The sequence below is a fragment of the Schistocerca cancellata genome, chromosome 2, assembly GCF_023864275.1.
Source record: "Schistocerca cancellata isolate TAMUIC-IGC-003103 chromosome 2, iqSchCanc2.1, whole genome shotgun sequence".
Taxonomy (NCBI): domain Eukaryota; kingdom Metazoa; phylum Arthropoda; class Insecta; order Orthoptera; family Acrididae; genus Schistocerca; species Schistocerca cancellata.
Window position 1 is genome coordinate 967,872,130 of NC_064627.1, and position 23,424 is coordinate 967,895,553.

Sequence of the window (23,424 nt, forward strand, 5' to 3'; positions counted from 1 at the left end):
GTGGGGGCAGAGTGGCTGTGATCGATCGGAGAGCCATTAGGCGCGAGGCGGGCCCTGCGCTGCCACCCTCCCCCTCACCTCCATCCCTCTGCCCCCCTCCCTCCGCCCGCTCAATCATCACGGAGCCACCCTGCCATGCCGCGAGCGGCGTAAACAGGCGCTAAACTTGCTCCTAACGCCGCAATCACGACCGCCATCAGAAATCACTCGAACGCCGGAAAATTAAACTCTTCTCCGGCGGATTAAATAGACCACTCACCGATAAGCATCCCGTTCCCACATTTTTAGAGAGACGGAGAGGGGGAGGGAATAAAAAAAAACAGGAAGAGGTGGAAAGGAGAAAGAGACGGAACCTAGTTCGGTGGACATGGAAAAGTAAAAGCGTCGCCGGATTAAAGCCGTAAACTAGCAATACTTTATGAACTGTGTGTCGGTTCCCACGCACTCACCAAGCTTATCCCAGCACCTGTAAAACGATCCGGGTACATTGATCGCTTCGCTCCCTGTCAATTAGCATCTCGAAATGCGTTCGTCCTCATCGGTACAAACAGAAAGAGGGAGTTCCATGAAAGTAGTTCTTTCTGTGTTACCGTGTTCAGCATTTTTGCTGTTTCCTGCGTTCGTCAAGCTAGACGCTGAGGTGACGAAAGTCATGGGATACCTCCTACTATGTTGTGGGACCTCCTTTTTCCTGGGTTAGTGAAGCAGCTCGACATCGCATGGGCTCAACTAGTAGTTGGAAGTCATCCGCAGAAATACTGATCCATGTTGCTTCTATAACTATTCATAACTACGAAGGTGTTGGTGGTGCAGAATTTTGTGCACAAACTAACCTCTCGATTACGTCTTATAAATGTTCGATGGGTTTCATGTTGGGCGATCTGGATGGCCAAACCATTCGTTCGAAATGTCCAGAATGTTCTTCAAACCAATCGTGACTAACGGTGGCCTGGTGACATGGTGCATTTTCAACCACACAAATCCCATAGCTGTTTGGGAACAAGAAGTCCATGAATGGCTGCAAATGGCCTCAAAATAGACGAACATCTAGAGGACCCAGTTCATTTCATGTAAACACAGCCAGCACTATTATGAAGCCACCACCAGCATGCACAGTACGATGTTGTCAACTGGGGGCCATGGATTCGTGGAGTCTGCTCCTCACTCGAATCCCACCATCAGCTCTTACCAAGTGAAATCGGTAGTCACCTGACCAGGCCACGGCTTTGCAGTCGTCAAGGGTCCAACTGACACCAGGAGAGGCGCTGCAGGCGATGTGCTCTTATCAAAAGCACTCGCACAGGTCAACTGCTACCGTAGCCCATTAACGCCAAATTTGTCACACTTTCGTCGTACGTCCCACACTGATTTTTGCGATTGTTTCACGCAGTGTTGCTGGTGTGTTATAAATGGCAACTCTATGAAAAAGCCGCTACTCTCGGCCTTTACCCTGTCTGCGTCTGCGATTCGAAATGACATCATTAAGTATTCCTAGCTTTTTGGAGCTTCCCAATGCTTCAATGATACCGTCTGGCACCGCTTCACGTAGTTCCAAGTTTGGCCAAGAGATCACAGTGGCGTTTACTTTCATGACTCGCCATTTGTTTGAAGTGCAGAACAGAGAAGTGTCGTGAGTTGTGCTACTGCATTTGTGAGTGAACAATAACTGTTGTGTTTAGTTTTATTCTGTGTATACTGAAATCCTTTACGTAGTTCCTCAAGGGCAAGGGAAAGAAATACGGTAAGTTTACAATACAGCTATGTATCCATTTTTTTGAGTAAATATTATGTAATTTCTAATGATGCCATTTGGAATCATTATTTTATTTATTAACCAATAGCTCCAAAACAACTATTGCAATGGATATGGCATATGTGCAACATATATAGTAAATATTCATACACAAAAAATTTTCCGCAATTTGTTTTCTAAATGTGACGCACAAAGGGTTAAGAGAAGGCCGCCGGCTACAGCGTTGTCCTTCGTGAGAAGAATGCCTGAAATGTGACAATCTCTGCACACTCTTGACACTGTGGATCGCACACTATCGAATTCCCGTACGACTTCGAAACGGAATGCCCCTTGCGTCTAGCTTAAACTACCATTCCTCATTCAGAGTCTGTTAATGCCAGTCGAGAGGCCATAATGACGTAGTAAACGTTCTCACATGAATCACCGGACTACAAATGACAGCTCCACCAATGCACTGTCCTGTCACGGTGTGTGGCGGAGGGGACACGAGGTACCACTGTGATTCAGCCCCTCACCACATCCTCTCGTTTGCAAATAGTTCGTGGCAGGAATGATTGAGTCTGTGCCTATGTTGTAGTTTTTCAGATTTTACCAACGTGACTATTCTGTGATGAACATAAGCACGTAACATGTTAGTTGACACCTGTCGGACATGGCTCTCGAATTTTAACTGAAAGCCTCTAGTATGTATGGCAGTTCTCTTGCATCGTGTGCCACTGGATTAGGATGAGTGTGCCCGTGACGCTACAGCACTGTATAAATGAACTGGCGACGAAATGCATAGCTCTTCCTCGCATATCAGCAGACACTGTTAATTCTAATTTGTAAAGATCCCAGAGCAAAACGCTAGAACTGGCCAAAAGAGGCTTTCCTAACCGACCCTCTTCCCGTTTGAATGAGTCTTGCTTATGATTGTTCGAGTGAGCTGTAGCCCAGCAACTACTTTGTTACTGTAATATTTTTGTGTTTGCTGCATATTAAACTACATGGCACTCAACACATTTTCTATGTCTTATTGCCAACGGTGTACTTAAACAATAGTAGACATTCCCTCCTATTTTACAGCCACTTTATTTATTCACTGAGTTATTTTTGAACCCATGTCTCAAACACCTTGCGCCGGCCGGTGTGGCCGTGCGGTTCTAGGAGCTACAGTCTGGAACCGCGTGACCGCTACGGTCGCAGTTTCGAATCCTGCCTCTGGCATGGATGTGTGTGATGTCCTTAGGTTAGTTAGGTTTAAGTAGTTCTAAGTTCTAGGGGACTGCTGACCACAGATGTTAAGTCCCATAGTGCTCCGAGCCGTTTTTCAAACACCTTAGCAAAATTGAGCTTGTTGTGGATGATGTCATACATAGAACGGTGACAAATGTGCGGTTAGTTTGCCACTTCATTAAAAGTCATTCGTTGGGTATTCAAAATCACATCACAGACTTCCTGAATGTGATTGGACTTCGTGCTGTTTCCTCATCGTTCACGCTCCTTTGGCCACTTCTTCAATCCACTTTTAAACGCTTCACCACAGTATAACAATGTCCCCCTGTTTTGCTAAAAGTCTTCACTGTATTTCAGATCCTGGTGCACCTACGGACGGATTATACAGTGCTGTTCTTCATTTGTGCAAACGGAGTGTCACGCGGCCGTGTTCACTTTGAGAAGCGATCTGATGTGACAAAACTAAACCTTGCCATAAGCGAAGGGAAAGGTGCCATCTAGCGGCAAGCGACAACACTAAGTGCAGGTGCCAACCTAAGAACGATTATAACGGCAGTGTAGATAATTACTGGCTTACTAATCTCGTAAGACGTAAAAATCATATTATTTCGGGAACGTTGTAAGCTATGGAAGCAACATTTTCTGTAGATAGTACAAAGTGGGGCATATAATTCTCTTAACTCTTGTGTCAATCGAGATATTGAAACAAGATTTTTTTTAATAATAAAAGGACGTATTTTTAACGGCATTCTAGAGAAGAAAGGAAGGAAGTACGAAAGGAAATTTGGTATTTAACGCCCCGTGGACATCGATGTCACTGGAGATGGAAGTTCGGAATGCTTCAGTGATGGGGAAGGAAATCGGACGTTCCCTTTCAAAAGAACAGTCCCGGCATTTGCTTTGAGCAATATAGGGAAATGACGGAAAACATAAATCTGGATAGTCGGACGCAGACTCCAACCGTCATCCTCCTGGATGCGAGTCCAGTGTGCTAACCACTGCGCCACCGGTTTTTTGCGACATTTGGTCTTGGCAGACGTCACATGACACCCTTGCAAGTTATTCGTTGGACTGATCCGAGACAGTCGACGTGGAAGAATGCCTTCTAAGCATCACTTACGGCAGATTTAAGGCAAGCCAGTTTCAGAAATCAGCGGCTAAATTTTTAAATATTTGTCAGCTTGTTATTCATGAACTGCTGTACGTATTATTCAGTGACAAAGACTACGGCACACACAGATGACCGATAACGCTCTGAAGCACTCGAAGAAAGAGCACTAAGGTCCAGTTCGAACCACTTCGTTTCCAGTCGGCAATGAAGACTCTCCGCAACGACCGTGTACAGATTTTGATTCTTGTTGTGGTCTTCAGTCTGAGACTGGTTTGATGGAGCTCTCCATGCTACTCTAACCTGTGCAAGCTTCTTCATCTCCCAGTACCTAGTGCAACCTAAACCCTTCTGAATCTGCTTAGTGTATTCATCTCTTGGCCACCCTCTACGATTTTTACCCTCCACGCTGCCCTCTAATACTGAATTGGTGATCCCTTGATGCCTCAGAACATATCCTGCCAACCGATCCCTTCTTCCAGTCAAGTTGTGCCACAAACTTCTGTTCTCCTCAATCCTATTCAATACCTCCTCATTGGTTATGTGATCTACCCATCTAATCTTCAGCATTCTTCTGTAGCACCAAATTTCGAAAGCTTCTATTCTCTTCATTTCCTAACTATTTATCGTCCATGTTTCACTTCCATACATGGCTACACTCCATACAAAAACTTTCAGAAGCGACTTCCTGACACTTAAATCTATACTCGATGTTAACAAATTTCTCTTCTTCAGAACCGCTTTCCTTTCCATTACCAGTCTACATTTTATATCCTCCCTACTTCGACCATGATCAGTTATTTTGCTCCCAAAATAGCAAAACTCCTTTACTACTTTAAGTGTCTGATTTCCTAATCTAATTCCCTCAGTATCACCCGACTTAATTCGACTACATTCCATTATCCTCGTTTTGCATTTATTGATGTTCATCTTATATCCTCCTTTCTAGACACTGTCCATTCCGTTCAACTGTTCTTCCAAGTCCTTTGCTGTCTATGACAGAATTACAATGTCATCGGCGAACCTCAAAGTTTTTATTTTTTCTCCGTGGATTTTAATACCTACTCCGAACTTTCCTTTTGTTTCCTTCACTGCTTGCTCAATATACAGATTGTATAACATCTATGAGAGGCTACAACCCTGTCTCACTCCCTTCCCAACCACTGCTTCCCTTTCATGTCCCTCGACTCTTATAACTGCCATCTGGTTTCTGTACAAGTTGTAAATAACCAATCGCTCCCTGTATTTTACTCCTGCCACCTTCAGAATTTGAAAGCCATAATAATAATAAACCAACTGAAGATGCTGCAGTTGCAGCGAAACATGTCTGGGACAAAAAACAAAATTGTGTTTTGCTAAAGGTGGACCCACTCAAGAAACATATGTTAGAATTTCTTCACCCTGGTGTGTTGGTGGGGTGACGGCCTCAATGCTCATAGCTACTTGCTGGTCTTACGTATCGATTCTGGACAGTGAGCACTGATTTGGGTTCAAATATTGAACCGCAATTCAGTCGTCGATTGTAGTTTCTGAAGTGTGTAATCACTATAGTCAAAGGTTTCCTGTATGATACTTACTGCAGCACCAATTTTAATAAATCTGGATAGGTTCGTAATTTTGTCCCCCATGTACTTCCTATATTCGTCTCGGGGTCGAAATTTGGAACTTTTATAAAAATATGATTTTATTTGCTATTTATAAAGATTATTTTACTGTTTTCAAACGGAAAGCGCGAGAGGGGATGAATGGATTCGGTTCATGACGTACCTGATTTTGATTCACGAAACATGCTCTTCATCCATGCATAGATACAAATTCATACGTGATACATGTTTTGAGGCTAACAATAATTTCTAAATATTGTTCATTCATGGCGTTCCCGTGATTTATAGTAGTGAATGTTTTTGCCAATGTAAGAACGGATAATTTTTAACATCTCATGAACCTTTCCGGTGACGACATTTGGGTGGACAACATTTGGGTACCTTGCCTTAAAGATATCTATCTTCACTGCATCGAGTAAGGCGTAGCTGTTTTGAAAATCCTGGGACTGATGACCTCAGATGTTAAGTCCCATAGTGCTCAGAGCCATTTGACAATTATTAAACTGACCCCCTGAAGAATTTTTGTTTCCTTGTGAAACATTCTGTATCACTGAAGAGGAACTCTTGAGGACGACAAATTGTCACCGAGAACATCTGACCAATTTCTGTTGTGTGAAGGAGAAGATTTCCAGTGACATCTATGAAGAACTTGAAAAGTAGCTCGTTTAATATAAACTTATAGTGACCCGCGACACAGCTACACTTGCAAGCTTAAACCTAGTCTCTTTTTAAAAAGGAATGTTTTCAAATTAGTTCTACTTTGGGCATACTTATTTATTACTGGTCGCTTTCATAGTACGTCAGTTGTCTGAATTTAATGAAAGTTTGAGCTTACACCATTGTACTAATTATAATATACAGTGGTGTGTGTGTGTGTGTGTGTGTATGTGTGTGTGTGTGTGTGTGTGTGTGTGTGTGTGTGTGTGTGTGTGTTTTAATGATTTTTTTTAATTTATTGAAGTGATTGAACTCCAATTTTGTGAACATGGCTGATACGTCTGGTTCACACGTATGCCTACTCATGTGCTGAAAATTTGCAACATTCAAGCCAATGCCTGTTTGTATGACTTCAGTACAAACTTTTAATGAATGTACGCAAACCGCAACGTACCATGGTCGTACAGGAACTCCAGTTATGCACGCGGCGCTGTTAAAACCATGTGGGCGTTTCGGAGATTGACGTACATGGCGGCCGATACTGAGCTGAATACTAAAACTGCGACGGCCTTACAGACTCTAAACAGACTGAACAACAAGATTTGAGCTAAAAAACAATAAACATATTCAGAGAAAAAAATTTTAAATTACTACAGCAACGTGTTCACATACTGATGAGGTGGTGCGTGAGCTCTACGATGCTTTGCCGAAACGTAATGATAATGGCAAAGCCCGTAAGAGGTTGACAATGAGGGATTACAGTATGAAACAGAACAAGAACTAAACTCATGGCGCTAACTGAAAAAAAATTTATTACTCGCTGGCTTGTTTCAGGAACAGTGAGGAAAATTATCGCCAAACATTTGGCAGAAATAACAATGATTTTTAATCAAGAAAAGGAATACACTTGCTTAGAAGCGGATATCGCGCAATGGACCATTTACAAGTTGCGACGAAGTTGCAGAAACGAACAACGAGTATGAACTACCATCTTACGTCAGTAGTAGTAGTAGTAGTAGTAGTAGTAGTAGTTTTATTCGTCCACAAATCTCTCTTACAACGATATTGCATGTGTCTTGGCATTGAAATTCAACATCAAAAATAAAGTAATTAATATATACAGACATTTGTACATTTACAGGTCTAGTATGACAGAGAAGGGACAAGGGACAGGTAGTCTGCAATGACTCTATAGTAGTAACCATCGCGGCAGTTGCACGAAGTAATTTAGGGTTTATGGAAACGCACGGAAAACCTAAATCAGGGTGGCTGGATGAAAACTTGAGCCTCCACATTCTAGAATATGAGGTGAGTCTGTTTAAAACAGTGCTACCACATTCGGTTTAACCATAGTGTACACTACTGTTTTACAAATAAGTTAATAAACAATGTAAAAGGCTAATGCCACACTGCCCACTCATTTCTTATTCCCAGTCAAAGCACACACTACGCACACTGTACATACATTGTTTCATAACACTGTACACAGTATCACCTGGCAACAGGACTATTTTGTACACCGCAATTTCCCATTTCCTACCCTCGAAGACTGACTCAACATCTCTCAATAATAAGTAAAAAGCTGGACTCAGAAAGCGGATAAGGTGTTAGTACTATATATTGCATAGCTTTGAAACTACGTTTTTCACGTATCAAAGTGTTATGTGGAATAATAGACGTTTTACTATCGTTATTATTATTTATTTGTATGATATTTGTTACGAAATCCATACTCTTTGTTATCTACATAATGTATTGCTTAACAGGTACTTTTTAACTACCTTTTTAAATAACTTCGTTTTAACAGTTTCTCTAATCTCTTATGGCAGTTTATTGAAGTTTTATTCCTTGGTAGAAATTGCTGTTTTAAGTTTTATGTTTATTCTCTCCTTACTTCATACTCATATTTCGACCACTATGAAACAACTTCCTTACTTCAATTCCAAGTTCCTCCTCTGTCAACATCCTGCTATATGACACATCGTTCATCAACATCTGTGCACTTCATCTTACCTGTTCAAGACCACCAATATTATAAACACACCTAGAAAACCTAAATACAAGTTATACCATCAGTCAAAAAAAAATTAAATCACTCCAGCACACTAAGCGGAATACAAACTCACCTTCATCAAATCTAATCTTTCTCCAGCTTCAAGCTTCATTTTGATATATAACATTCCTTCCATAGATTCACTATGTCCCTTAATTGCATTCTTTAGGTATTGCTTTGTTTCCCAAAAGGAAAAGTTCCAAAACCTGAAAACAATATTATCACAAGTAAATGTATCCACACAAGTTCACCTTATGACATCCAAGGGTAAAGTATAATGTCATTGCAGAAATAATTAAATTTAAAGGACCGAGTGAGGTTTTGCAACGGTTAGCACACTGGAGTCGCATTCGGAGGATGATGGTTCAAACCATCGTCCAGCCACCCGATTTTGATTTTCCGTTATTTCCCTAAATCGCTTCAGGCAAATGCGAGGGTGGTTTCTTTGAAAGGATACGGCCGACTTCCTTTCCCATTCCCTCATCCGATGGGACCGATAGCCTCACTGTTTGTTACCCTCCCCGAAATCAACTAACCAACCAAATTTAAAGGAAAAATCTTAGGTAATGTTGCTATTACAAGAAAAGAAGGTGAAAGGATTCTGCATATTCTTCTTCTGTACCCTCATTTCATGCAAGCCTTAAAATTTTCCATAAGGCGAGTAACAATTACTTTCTTTTGTGCAAAGAACATCTTTGATTATAACTTTCTTTGTAGGCATAAATCCATTAAACATATGAAAAGACGTTTACAAGGGTAGCAAAGTATTGTCTACAAAATGTTACATATTCTCTGCATTATAAAGCAATACACATGGCTGAAAATACAACAGAAAAACTACGGCAATGCACATTCCATAATCAGATAATTGTGGGCTGTATGTAAGACTCTAACTATGTACAAATATACAAAGTGAAAAATGTTCACTAACTATTCACCGCAAATTAAGTTAAGGGTTACTCGATAAGTGGTTTCGTATACGTGATATGATGAAGGTGTTTGTGCTCTTTTATGTACATACAGCTTCATCATCCACAGCCTCATCATGTCCTGTTCTATGGACGTAATAAGTAGTGGTATTAATTAACACCTTCTCTTCCATGTAAAATTCTTTTACATTCACTCTTGTAATTTGTGATTTCTTTCGTCCTCAGAAGCTTTCCTGATATTACTCAATGCTAGGTCAACTAACTCCTTGTGAAGTAAGTGATGTGATAAAAGTTCTTTAATACAAGTTCTTTCATACGATCTGGTTGCTGTTTACTCTTCAACACTAGTACATGAGGCAGCAAAGTAGAAGAATAATTATTATTATTATTATCCACCAGATAATTCTGTCTTAATGCTGTGATCGTTTTGTCACACAATTTCTCTTTTATGTCTTGCCAGATCGGATCTGTATCCCGTTCTTTAGCAGTGCCACTGAAACAGGAAGAAATGAAATTCTCAGAAGCTACTGTCTGAATATGCAACAAACTGAAATTGTTCTCTTGACTCTCTTCCCTACTATTTATAACCAGACCTACTCGAGCACGAGCCAGAGCATCGGTAACAACAGTCTGAAACCTGCAAGTGAAGTGAAACCCTTGTAGCTACAGAGCCCTACGTCTTAAATGATCCTGCATTAGTTTAGATGACATCAGAAATGGAAGTGTACCATGGTCTGTGTAAACCTTTATGTACTTTCGAAAAAGAAGGAAACGGAATTTAGAATAAGCCTCCTGCTCAGTGTTGGAATAATTTCGTTCAGATATTGTTAAGACTTGATTCACAAAAGCTGTACTTTTTTGAACAACGACACCATCCTCTTCCAATCCATGAAATAGATGAGCACTGCTTGGATTAGACGGCCGAACTTCAGTCACGTCAGCTTATCCCTGAGGACTCACTTTACTACTGTAATACGAGTTTGGACGCGAAACGCACCTATAATTACCTTTGTTGTTCTGACGAAACAGATTTTCGCTGTCATAATTTCTGTTGTGCCACGAACTATATCCTCTGTCTCTGCCACGGGAGCTATATCTCTCTTACGAAAATCGTTTCTTTCATGCCAGTTATATGTGTTCTATAGTTACTGTCCGTTTTCATGCCTGAAATTGCCCCAGTTGTCGAAAATTTGAGATTGCTTTTGCGTTCGTTTTGTATGAAATGATATTTTCTACTGTAATTTTGTTTGCAGATATCACGACTGTTTCTTCCCAGTAATCACCATCGCGTAGCTCCAATTCCTGAACCAAAACGTCTTTGCGTCTGCCTGCAAGTATAACATTCCGTAAATGCGTTTTGTCAAGAAAACACATAAAAACTCAGATGGAATGTAGAGGCATGATAAATATGGATTCTTTCACACCATGTTTTCAAAACTATGTGTGGGGCTTGAAAATTCTGAGAGTTTTTGTGCATAATGATTCCGCATTTTACTTTATGTTCTGTAGCCTGTGACCAATTTGCAGATAAGATCGAACGTAAAAACTCTCCGTAACTGAGACATTCTGTCGCTATAGATGCTATCCTTATAGCTGGATCGTTTTCTTCTTTGTGACCAAGTCCAGCCAAACTTGAGGGTGAATTTCGTCGCCAAATTGTCGAAACACTTTGAAGTTTCTAAGCATCAGGAAACGATTGTAATGAAAGTTGTCACTCTTCAGTGCACTCGAACGTCCTTTGTTACATCACATTGCCTGCACGCTATCTTGTTTGCAAAACTAATTTTGTCCTCTAGAATGTTCACCTAAATGCCATGAGTTTCCATATTCATCTAAATCACTCAATGAGGATGACCAGAATCACTAGTATCGTCATTTCGATTAAGTTTTATTTCGATTTGTGTGGCTAATCAGGTATCACATTTATTTCTCGTTCCTGTTTTTGGTTGATTTCCATTTGATTTTCTGTAAATTGTATCAGAGCGTGGCATTCTTCTGTTTCCGTAAAATGAACCGGTAAATTATTGTCAGAAATCCTAACTGTGTTGATTGGTAAATTCATTACTTTTATAACAATCCCGACTTTCTCTGTTTCCGATTGTAGTTTCAATGATTCAGTTTGTTCATCTCTTTAGCTCATCTTGGTATAGAGCTGTTCATTCTGTTCGTCCACTTGTGTGATCACAGCACTCAGCACTGCACTGTTTATCTTAGCTAACAATTTGTCTTTATTCTGATGTTAACTCGATTCAGAGTTTGAAATCACATCATCTACCATTTTATCTTATTCTAAACATGTCTCGTTTTGTCGATGCAGTTCTGTCTCAACATTAAGGAAATTAGCCTAAATATTATTTATTGTCGGCGGGAATTCATCACTTTTATACCACCTAACTTGCACTGACAAATTCGGTACTTAAGATTTCTTCTTATCGTTTGTCTTAGTACTTTCTTCCTGTTACTTTTTTATCGTTAGCAACAATTCTGCAATACTGACGTAATCACGCTTGACACCAGCACCAGTAAAAACCATGTGGGTATAGTTGACACAAAAGAAGTTGACTCAAAAACGGGGTTTACCTTCGCTGGCGTAGTTTGATGAGAAATGTCATTGTGTTGTGTTGTCTCATCTTCCACAGGTTCTTCCTCAAAGCCTAAACTTCCACTAGCAATGTCTTGCCCAATACTTTGATTCGATAATGAGATAGTTTGAGCCATCGCTAATTTGTAGTAAATTTTAGACAAAACTAATTTCCCCTGGTGCTAAATCCTCTTTTTGAACTTTCTTTATTTCTCTCAAACGACAACTGGATCTAGTATTGCAAACCATAGAGCCTTTTTGTGACAGAAATGAAGTATAGTGCAAAGATTTCTATTAACCAGAAGAAGGTCTATCAGACACACAATATCCATAATAGATAAATTGTCCAAGGTATTATAATTAATAAAAAAACAGCTTATATCAAACAACAACATGTAGAATCTGCACTATCATAGCTTGACTCTGCGCAGTTACTTTTCACCAAATCACGACAATATCACGCAAGTAACCCAAAAAACCATCGAAAATAGCACAAATTATATTATGTTATAATTATATATAATATATTATGTATATATATTATATATAAAATATATTATATATAATTTATTATATTATAATTAAGTGATAAAACATAAAGAAGAGTACATAAAATTGTGAAGGCTCTCGCAGGTACTTGTTGACAAATTGCCTGTTGGCTTCTGTCTCAGGTTCTTCGACCGACAGTTGTTTGATAATTTTTCTGACGTTTCTCCAGCACGAGTGGCTGACATTGTCAAAGGTTCACTCTCCAAAGCTGGTGCTGGAGTTCGGATAAAGAAATGTTGGGTATGGCCTCTCTGCCATACATTCCCAGCGTGACGGACAGAATCGGCTATATATTGCGCAAACACGGCTTAAGGACTATTTGTAAACTGACAAAGAAGATCAAAGTGTGTCTCAGTTCGGCAAGGAAAAAACAGGACCCACTTGAAAAGCCGGGAATATGCTATACACCATGTAAATGTGAAAAGGTCTATGTTGAAATGAGTGGACGATCAGTAAACATCAAGATTACTAAACATAAGCGGAATTGCAGGTTGGGGCAGGTGGAGAAATCAACCGTGACTAAGTACGCGCTGTGAGAGACTTACCACATAGTGAAATTCGCCGACAGGGTAATTCTGGCTGAAGTAGAGGTATTACACCCTCTTCTTCATGAAGACTACGGAAATGCACAAACATGACAACAACTTAAACAAGAAAGAATTAAGCCTCTGTGTCTGTGGCGTAATGTTAAAGTGAACAACGCAATTGGTTGCTTACGTAAACATTATCTAATAAAAAGAGTTGGCAAATCCAACTGGAATCATATAACTGAATTCTAATGAACTTGAACCCAAAATAATTAGAAAACCTTAAACTACGTACTAAATAATATATTCTTTGAAATACTGTACAGTGCAGAGAACAACGCTACAATAAGTGACGTCAAAGCACGTGTTTTGCAATTTCAACATACAAAACTAGCCGAGTAAAAATGCTGCATAAAATGACAAACCAAATTTTGAAAGAATAACTATTCAGAATGCTTCTACTGAAATGTCCTGAAGGCACTGTGCAAGCTGGTGGTGGCTCCATAATGGTGTGGGCTGTGCTTACATGGAATGAACCGAGCACTGACTGGAGATAATTGTAGCCGGCTTCTTGGAGACCTTTCGTGAACTTCATATACGGGAACAACGATGGAATTCTTGTGGATGACAGTGCGCCATGCACCGAGCCACAGTTGTTTGCTACTAGTTGGAAGAACATTCTGGACAGTTCGAGAAAATGATTTGGCCGCCTAGATGACCCGACATGAATTCTAACGAAAATTTTTGGGATATAATCGTGAGGTCAGTTTGTGCTCGAAATCGTGCACCAGCAACGTCATCACAATTATACGACGGCTGTAGAGGCAGCATGGCTCGTTATTTCTTCAGGAGCTTCCAGTGACTTGTCAAGTCCATGCCACGTTGACCTGCTGCGCTACGCCGGGCAGAATGGGGTCTGTCACAATATTCTAACATTATGCATTCCATGTCGTTTGTCACCTCAGTGTAATACCTTACGGAAATGGTTAAGGAAGGGAGAATTTGTGACTCTAAGTTATGTAATCAGGTAACTTCGCTTAATCATGTCTCCACAGTCAAACTAATGCACCCAAATTAATAAAGGAAAAAATGGTATTAAATATTTACCTTTCTCAAACTCATGATAACTTACGCACGAGGAAGTAGTGCAGCGACAACATTGTCTTAATATCTTCACACTTTTCAAATCAGTCTTTACAAAATCATATTTCAAAAAATAATCTCCTGTGTGTTTGAATCTCTGTGAAGCGCTAGTTATTTCCAACCACACAGCAGAGTGACCAACATCTATTCTCTCACCTACTTGTACTTCACACAGAATGTTAATTGGCAATAACAATGCCACTGACAATCAAAGATCACATTGTTTGAACTCAGAACCTCTGTGGTATAGCACATCGACCGCTGGAGACTTCTCTTTGAAAAAATATCCAGTGTACAAGTATGAAGAATGAAAAGAGAGCTCACATCACCTTCATTGAATACCAAAAAAATAAGCTAGAAAACTAACACATTTTAAACAAAAATAAAGTGGCAGTTGAATTCAGCAGCCCATCTCACAACTGTTGAAATCGAAAGAGCAGGCTTGTTATAGATATTCACGCAATGGCAGATGAATTTCGTTGGCGATAATCCATCAAAAACAAAGAAATTGTAATGGTATTCTATCCAGTCTGTTAGGGCAAGATTTTTATCAAAATGAGGTGGAAAAAGTCAGTTTACAGGTTAAGTGTAAACAATTTATATGTGTATATGGCTACATGCTGATGTAACGTTTATAAAAATTAACATACTAGTCTTATTACCCATTTAACTAATGATTACCTTAATGTAGCTTTTTAACAGCTCATACTACCAGTTTTTTATTCCATCTAGTCTGTTAGGGCAAGGTTTATATCAAAATGAGGTGGAACAAGTCAGTTTACAGATTAAGTGTACACAATTTATATGTGTGTATGGCTACATGCTGATGTAATGTTTATAAAAATTAACATACTAGTCTTGGTACCCATTTAACTAATGATTCACTTAATTCAGCTTTTTAACAGCTCATACTACCAGTTTTAATTAAATCTTTAGAATATTAGCAGTTGTCCTAGAATGAATGGTTTTGTAATAGATTTACTACCTGGTTTGCTTCTTATCAGATATTTAATGCTATTGGACAAGTGATTAAAGATATTTGTGACTTCATATTGAACTGATCTGAGTCACTGACAACTTTAGTAATGAGTAATATAATGTCATTTGTTTCTATTGTTATAGCTGTGGAAATTACTAATCTCCCAAAGCATTAAAGATTCTTTATTGTGAATTCCATTATCGAATTACATATCGTGAAGAATTCATTGAAATGTCTAAATTCTTGAAGATGTATATTTATGATGACTGTGTGAGAAATTGACATACTATTTGCACTGTTCTCTTTTGTGCAGTTAATATTTTCTTTCAAATTCATGAATTACTCCAGAAAAGTGTGGCATAATTCGTAAATGAGAGTAAATTAGCAAAATATTTTAAAGTATTCGTTTGTTTCCTAATCGAGCTGTAACACAAGGAATAAAAGGTGCTCAACATATTTGATCAAGCAGCTCAGTAATACTGATGTTATTTTATTTGAAGTACAAGATGCAGAAATGATGTATCTAACGAAAGTGCAAATGGTCAGTAAACACAAAAACGTCATAGATAGTTTGAAACACAAAGTTTGCATGTGGAGCTTTTCTGCAGGTTTGCTATCATATTTTGTCACAATACAGAAAGGAAAAGTAATTTGACATGTGACATAACGGAAAATTAGAAACATAGGAATCTTATAAATGTTAATGAAATAATGAATAAATCGTTAGAAAAAGGTTTTGTAATATTATTTCACATGATCGAATTGCGAAATCAACAAAACTAATTAAAATCTTCAGAAAAAATGAACAGAGTAATTACAAGCATTTTTTCGTCTCATTCATTGCCCTCTTCTTCTGCAAATGTTGTGGGCCACTTGGAAACTGTCTCACAGAAGTCACTCTCTCCCACAAGTATTTGTTTTACCAGTTTTTACAGCCGCTCCCCTTCTTCACCGTTACCTGAACACTACCAGTAATGTATGCTTTCTTGCTTTCTGATGATGTAAACTCAGAGAGTTATTTTAGCATTTAAGAGAAAATATATGCTTTGTGATCAACAATATATTTAAAAGCAACACTCTTTCCTTTAATGTCTGATTTATATTCAATGTACTTCAGCTTGGAGAGCAGCAAAGTAATTTTATTTTCCTCAGAAGTACCTTTACCTGCTGTCTCATCTGAATGACACAGCTTTTTATACTATCTGAACGTCATTCCTTGAAAGATAGCTTATCATCTGAATTCACCACTTTGATGGAGAAACTCTTTGCCTGTAGTTCTCCACAACAAACTCTTCTCAATATTGTGACATTATGAGCAAAGATTCTGTTATACAATTGAAGAGTATATTTACTTTGCAAAAAGGGTACATCTATCCTAGGTATATTCATTCTGCATCTTTCACTATAGTCAATAACCAGCAATATCACGTTTCAATGGGCATATGTGTGATCTATCTATGCAGTGCATAGAGTTACACTACAACTAACTGTAGGCTGATGCAAAAAAATTAAAATTTGTTAGATATACCCCTTCTGTACCTTGTAGTTAATTTGTAGTAAAACACTGAATACACTGTGTTGTTCCTAAATTAAGAGAAAGCCAGTTAAAATTTCTAAAGGACATTGTTCAGTTTGAGAAATCTTAAAAAGTTTTTCTGTTACTCAAAGAACAATTTTAGTGATTCTTTCTGATTGTTTCAGTTAAACAACATTACTGATAACACATATGTCACCTGCAAAACTACTAACTCTGCATGACATATATTAAGTGGAAGGCCATTTTCACATATAAGGCGTAAGAGTGAACGTAAAGTTGAACCCTGTAGGATTCAGTTTCTGATTTCTCCCCATTCACTAAAAGTTTGCCTCTCCAGCATCGATTCGCAAAACCACTAACTCTGGATGACGTATATTAAGTGGAAGGTCATTTTCATATACAAGGAGTAAGAGTGGACATAAAATTGAAACCTGTAGGTCTCAGTTTCTGATTTCTCCCTGTTCACAAAAAGTTTGTCTCTCCAGCATCGATTCAACTGTTGCATTATTTTTCTTTTATGTATGATTCAAATTAGTTGTCCATAAAATCATAAGTTCCATTAATTTATTTTTATACAGTTAATGTATAACTGAACATTGCAGTCAAGAAACGCCACTGAAATCCAAACTGTGATACACCAACTAAGTTGTTTCATTTTAGTGCAACAGCATAATACGACTATGTTAAAAAATGTAAAAACAAAACTCGGCTGCTAATCATAGAGAAGTTTTACTTATGCTTCTGTACATCATGTACAAAAAAAATTCTTTGATGTTAATATCACTTTTGTGTCAGGCTGAGGAATTTTAATCTGTCCTTTATACGTGATCCAGGCTCAAGCGTTACTTCCTAGGTAATGAGGCTATATGAAATCATTATATCATTATTATATGCGTATGTCGGATCACGCAATACATTTATGATTCGCCTTTCTAATAGCCTGTATAGCTTTCATTCTTTCGCCATGTGCTTTCTTCCTTTCTCTGATCACTTGGTCCCTGACCTTTTAAGGACTTCATTCTCTGGCTTTACTATCCTTCTGTTTACCTTCTGATGGTAAAGTTTCTTGTCCAGTATGTTCAATGTTCCTATCTGTGACTTTTCCAAGTCATATTTGACTTCTTCTACCGATGGAATGTTCTTCAGTTTTGCAGAGTTTGTCAAAATCTAGTGAGTTAGCCTTGAAGATGGGAGTCTATGAATGTTTCCATAGAATTTCAGCCTTCGTATCCTGATATCCACGGCAAGGTTGGACGGTTCTTCTGTTCCTTTGCGCGATTAGAGTCTATACCCCTCTTCTGTTTTATCTAGTCCCAGCATTTTCCTCATGATTTTTCTTTCCTCCTTCAAGATGTTCTCCAGATCGCCTTTTCTATTAAGTACCAAGGGTTTTGCTCACGTACAGCTCTTCACGTTTGATCACTGAATTATAATGTTTGATCTTTGTATGGATGGACATATTTTTCTTGTTGTAGTTTTCACGCGTTCTCCCATATACTCGTTTGAGGTTTTGTTACCGAACTTTCTGTACTTCCTTTTCCAATGCTGTTGGTTCTATGATTTCACCGAGATTTAATATGCCTGTGTTCAGTTGCTGAATGTCGAATTTAGTGCAAATGAACTTGGTCTTCTCGAATGACATTTGTAGTCCAGTTTTCTCATCGCATTCCTTGACGACTTCAATCTGTTTGATCGCTGTATTTTCGCAGGCCGCTAGTATCGCTAAGTCGTCTGCGAAAGTTAAACAACTGACCTTCATGTCATCATTCTTGACAGGGTTTTCAGTGGTCCTGGGTTTTCCATTCTTTCTCCCGTTGTCGGATGACGTTATCCAGGTTGAAGAGCAGTGGTGACAATCCATCACCTTGTCGCACACCGGTCTTTATCTCGAAGGGCTCTGACAATGTGCCCATGAATTTCACTTTTGTCTTCGTGCCCGTGAGTGTTTCCTTCATGAGTCTTAATGTCTTTCGATCAAGTCCTTGTTCTTCTAAGATGTTAAAGAGGGACTGTCGATCGAACGAGTCATATGCCTACTTGGAGTCAGCGAACATAAGTTTGATATGAGAGCTTCGGGTTGCACTATACTTCAATAGCATCTTCAGACTAAAAATTTGTTCAACACAAGAACGCACCGGTCGGAAACCGGCTTGATAACAATCACCAATTTTGTTTTCAAGCTGTTCTTGTGGTCTTTGAAGGAGGCACGCAGATAGAATTTTGTAGGTGACTTCAAGGAGAGAAATCCCTCTGTAGTTACCGACATCTGTTCCGTCACCTTTCTCGTGTAACGGATGGATGAGTGCACATTTCCATTCTTCAGGTACCTTTTCCATTTTCCAGATGTCTATGACGATTTGTGTGAGCTCCTCTAGTGTATTTTGGCCAATGTTCTTCAATAGTTCTGCAGGTATTCCATCTTCTCCACATGCCCTGTTATTCTTGAGTCTGAAGATATGTCTATGGATTTCTTCTTTTGTAGTTGGTAGAGATTCTGGGTTTATTTGTGTGGGAGTCTCTTTGGGCTATCTTGATGTGGGCTCCTGGCAATTGAATAGCTCTGAGAAATATCGAAACAATTCTCTACAATTATCTCGGTTGGTCAGCGCAAGTTCGCCGTCTGGTTTTCGGAAACGTAAGTTTTGAGGAGTGTATCCTCGAATCCTCCCTGCGAACGTCCTGGGAAAGTCTCGAGTATTGTGATCTCGGAAGTCTTTTTCTATAGAGTTGAACTGGTCCTTCATGTGCCTCCTCTTTGTTTGTCTGGTAATTTTTGAGGCTTTTTTCTGGTCTGAAGATAATGTTGTTGAGTCTCCAGTGACTTCTTAGAGTTACATTTGTGGAAAGTCCTCTTTCGTTCTTCCAGTGTTTCATCACATGCAGAGTCCCACCACGGGTGTCTCGTATTCTTCTTCGATGGTACTGCCTCTTTGGCTCTCTTGATTATCTTGTTACGGAATTGATGCCATGTGCCTGTCTTTTCCTTTTCCAGTTCTTCTTTTATGTTGCTTTCTTTGATCTTTTTGGTGTCGAATTTTTGAAGATGAGTTTTCTTGTGGTGGATTCTTTTCGGAGTAAATTTCACTTTGATCCACACTAGACAGTGGTCAGAGTCAATGTTGGCTCCTCTTCTGACTTGCACGTCATGAATTTCCTTCAGTGAAGGGTGCGTGATGGCCACATGGTAGATCATTATAAGTAGTAAGTGGTGGTTTTACTGACTCACAATGCCTTTATTAATGAGTAGCTTCTCCTCGAGAAAGTCAGCTTCAAATTCTAAACGCTTTCGATACTGAAATGTAACGATTCATGACTGTCTTGCATCGTTGTCTCTCTAAAACCAAACGTTTTTGCCCTTCCTTTCGTGATGCCATATCGTACAAATCTTGGCAGCCTTCCATCAATAAGTCAACGTCTTATATCTTATCATTCCTCAGCCAAATGACTTTATGTTTCTTTCCACTTTAATCTTCACACACGCGCACAACCCTTGATTTCATCTTCTGTATGTGTCTCATCTTTGTTTTTCTCCTGCTTTTTTTCTTGTTCACGGATCAGATATGTGCACAAATAGTGGAAGTGATACGCATGTCTGAACTAATCGGTAAAGAATTTTTTATCATTGTTGCTGGCTGATGTTTACTGAGCTATAACAAAAGAGCAGCTAGTTTAATAGTTGCAAAATGACTGCCCGTGTCGCAGTGACTAATTTTAATACACCTCTCTCTGTCACAGGCACACAGCAACAAATTTAAAGCTCCTTTTATGTTATTTTAGTTATTTTGCAGCTATCTAACTTGAGTATTAGAGCTTTATCTAGAAACAGTGTTTGTTACGAAATAAATCTGACATTGTGCCTCAGACGAAAGCACGTATCTTATACTTTTCAAATGTTGAAGTTCCTCAGTTATAAAACGGAAAATGTCATTTTCAAATAATAACAGTACAAATCAATATTATTGAATTGACAGTTAAGTACGTTTCACATTAATACCGAAGTAACCATTGCTGTGTTGCATCTTCCACGTTAATTTAACAGATAATCACTGACAGCGGAAGCCTTTTTCAATTACCTACTAATAGCAATATTTTCCGCCACGGAAGTTACTGATTAACAAACACGGAGCTGTCTCGACCACAACAGTAGCCCTAAAAAGGATCCCCTGCACACACGCACTCTCTGTGTGACCAGTAATGCTTGGCCAGTATGCTGGCGTTGAAAGCAGGACAGTGCCCCCGGCAGAGAAAAGGCGCACTCACTTTCGAAAATTCCAGAATTCAGAGTTCAGGGAGCACAATATTACTACGCCATAACACCAAGATAGCAGGACTCCTTACATAGTAGAGATGTAGGTGAAAATGCTTTTGACCAAACGAAACCGGAAGTAATCCCTTTAACAAGAAGACTGTTTAAACTTGCGGAAAAGTTTGAAACTGAAGCATCCAATTTGTTTAAAATTGATAAAATCAATATAATTTTCGATTTTTACCACTCACTAAATTAAAATCACCTCGTTTATTAAGCACCAGGTTACGTTTCAGTGGCTTACACATGGAACACACGGTTCCCAGTTTCCAACAACAGCCGTTTCTTCCACACTAGTGAGCATAGTTTCAGCATCCAGTGCCTAGCAGTTCTTCTGTTTATTTACAATTAATAGCTGAAGCACATACTAATTACTACACACAGGAAAAGTAAACTGGATTTGTAGCAATATTCTTTTGTAGCTGTAAGGTTATTCTCCTCTATTTCAGATGTCAATTACAGGTGCAAATTCTTATGGAAATGTACAAGTCACTTTCAAACTTTACAGATTCAGTGCTGGCGACAAACGATTTGCTGGATTCTCAAGCTTGAAGGATAGGTGTACTGGGCTGTTTAGTACCATATTTATCAATATACGAGTATTTTAAAAAAGTGGTAAGAGTCTGCAGAGCGTAAGGGAGATATTTTTCATGTGACAAAGAATTTTTCATAGAAAAGAAAAGTAATATTTCTCTGCTCTGATTAATGTTTAAACGAGAGACTTTCATTCCTCTAGAATATTTCTCGTTTTACTGTTAATGGTATTTACTCCATCTCTTCTAATGGCGCAAATGGCTCTGAGCACTATGGGACTTAACTACTGAGGTCATCAGTCCCCTAGAACTTAGAACTACTTAAATCTGACTAACCTAAGGGCATCACACACATCCATGCCCGAGGCAGGATTCGAACCTGGACCGTAGCGGTCGCGCGGTTCCAAACTGGAGCGCTTAGAACCGCACGGCCATACCGGCCGGCATCTCTTCTAATCGAATTCCATAAAAATATTTGTCAAGCTCTCAATCATACTCTGTTTACTTTATTCATTTTTTTTCCTAATATCTCAAATACTTTTCCAGGTCATTGTGTCTAGTGGTACAACTTCATTCTCACATTTCCTTATAGCTGAATTATATTCGGAAAGTAACTTCAAGAAGTATGAGGTACAAATTTGGTGTTCTGCTTGTGTTCTGTTTATGACACAGCAACGACATTAGTTCAGCTCTTGGATAAATTGAATAACCTATGAGTAAAGAGGAACACATTTTGTGTCTAACTTAGAACAACGAAGAAAACTTATTTCCCGACTTCTCATATAATTTTGTGTGGGGAAATCGACATTTCGATAAATAAATAAAAAAAATTCTTTCTGACATGTCTGAAAGAATGAACACCGCATACATACTTTTTCCGATGGGTTTTCTTGTTTCCGAAATAACGATTGACACGCATAATACCTTAAACATTATAATGAGGTTTTGCGACGTTTAGAATTTTCATTTAATTTAGGACGAATTATCAATTGGAAATTCCTAGTCAGGTGTTCTTTTTCTCTTTAATAGATACCGTACTATTCTTGCGAGGCTAACTGAAAGGTAGGAGAGGAACAAGTATCTAAATTAATCTGGTAACTGGAATGCGAATTCAGACGTTCACAAAGGATATCTAATTTGCTAAGGAGATAGGTTTGTCACACACAGTTTGGTACAGATTAAAAGATTTATGTCTGGACTATATTAGGCTTTTCTTCGTCACATTCTGTCTCGCAGGGTGCCCATCAAGGAAAGCGGGCAACGGAGAGAGTGAGGAATTTGGATGGCTCAGATGGCGCAGTGATGTTCTTGAAGAATAATCGTTCGTATTCGATTCCCAATCGATTTAATATATCATTAGGGTTAATTTTGATACACATTTCACCACGCAATGAAAATTTAATCCAGATATATTGAACTTTCAGCCATGACTTTAATTGCATGTTTTACTGAAATAACTCTTCCTTGATAAATTAATTAATTTCCAAAAAAAGCTGAGTTGCTATAACAATGTGTTTGATGCAGTTCATTTCTCTTTCTCTTTCAGATTACCAGAGAAAGTAAAAAGACGTCCTTCGAAAATGGGTATGTGAAACTCTGCAGATGTCTTCCCAGTTACATGTGGAGATTTCACAGTCTGTATCTGTAATGTTCAAAAATAATCGAAGTTTCAAGAACGGGAGAACTTTCAATAGTTGATGACAGTACCAGAAGAAGTGAGAAAGAGAATTGCCGTGAAGGACATCAAACCAAAATGTGTAAGTTTTAGTTCATTACTGGCGCAATGATAGAAAAAAGTTAGTAGCTTATCCCGGTTATAGTGAAAATTACACTTAGTTCACATCTTACTCGTGCACGACGTGACAGATGGCTGTGTATTGGAACGTGTTACCCTGTTATTAGGAGGAAGAGAAGAATGTTTTCCTTTAATATTGTGGTATACGTTGCAAG

General features: G+C 38.8%; 1 long non-coding RNA gene across 1 annotated transcript in view; it reads left to right on the forward strand.

The window, feature by feature from the left end:
- Positions 1 to 23,221, forward strand: part of LOC126148967 (uncharacterized) — a 399,054-nt gene extending 375,833 nt beyond the window's left edge. Inside the window, exon 6 of the long non-coding RNA XR_007530675.1 lies at positions 23,021 to 23,221. This is a non-coding gene — a long non-coding RNA (uncharacterized LOC126148967). The remainder of the gene's footprint in view (positions 1 to 23,020) is intronic.
- Positions 23,222 to 23,424: the final 203 nt, after the last annotated feature.